This window comes from Triticum aestivum, chromosome 4A, assembly GCF_018294505.1.
Source record: "Triticum aestivum cultivar Chinese Spring chromosome 4A, IWGSC CS RefSeq v2.1, whole genome shotgun sequence".
NCBI lineage: Eukaryota > Viridiplantae > Streptophyta > Magnoliopsida > Poales > Poaceae > Triticum > Triticum aestivum.
The window spans coordinates 506,526,876-506,528,113 of NC_057803.1; positions in this window are offsets into that span (position 1 = coordinate 506,526,876).

Genomic DNA, 1,238 nt, shown 5'->3' on the forward strand with positions numbered 1-1,238 from the left:
TACATATCCCTACTCTTATAAAAAACAGAGTTGGTGATGATGGTGTTCCTGCCATCCTAGAATATAGGCCATCCGATTTATAACCGACGGATAGGAAGGAAACTGTGGCAATTTTGCAAAAAGATACCCACACCCCTCTCTGCATTTGCAAATAAGGCATTCCCTCATTCATCCTTTTCTCCCACAAGATAAACTACTCATACAAAAGCATGTTGATGTTCGGTGCAACGCATGGGAATCTTGCTAGTAGGGAGAAGGAGTTTATGTGACACATATCTGGCTATATTAAGGCATAGGTAGATAGCATTTGTGCGAGGCATACTTAAAGCATCACGAATATAAACAATTTTCATGGCCAAGCCTCGCGAGGCGGACGACACAACACCTCCTCTAGAATGTCCTAGTCAGGCAGGCTCACGAGGAGTGGAGTTATCAAGGCGAGGAAAACCTCATGAGGCTCTCCTGATGTGAGCCATGACGATCGACACCAGGCGGGCGCCAGCGCGCGCAACGTCCTTGTTTCCTCTTTGTGCTAAGGAGACCAGCGTAGGCGAGGAGTACCGAGGCATCAGGAAAAGGTTGCCATTTTGGTGCAACAAGACCAAGACCAGAAGGACGGCAAGACGGAGGTCATCATGGAGCCCAAGACGGCGTCACCACTAGAGCCTTTGGCAGGAGAAGACCACTTTTGTCAGGATGGCTTGTACTAGTTGTCCCCCTTCAAATTAGCCCGCCGTTGTTGGATCCCTTCTCGCTCAACATTTGGGAAGAGGACCAGGGCCTCTATAAATAGAGTTAGCCACCACCGAGGGAGACGACAGAGAGATAGAGAGAGAGGTGGAGAGAGAGAGGATCATTTTTAGACCATCCAGAACCATACAAGTTAGCCAGGCACAAGAACACCTCAACCTCAGGAGGTTGTTCTTCCCCTTGTATTGTTCATCATCTACCCTGGAGGCAATCCACCACCACCACCACACTGGAGTAGGGTATTACATCACAACAGTGGCCCAAACCAGTATAAATCTTGTGTCTTTCTGTGTTAAGAGTTCGTCCACGAGATCTTAGCGAGCTAGGGTGTAGATCGGTGGGAGGAAAAGATTTCGCGCGCACCCCAGTGTTCGAACCTTAAAGGTTTGCCGGAACCCCACATCCGACATATTAGTATCAATCGAGGTGTCACCCTACTCCTTCGGTGTTGGGAACTGTGCGTGTGTGTGGTTGTGTGGGTGTGGGTG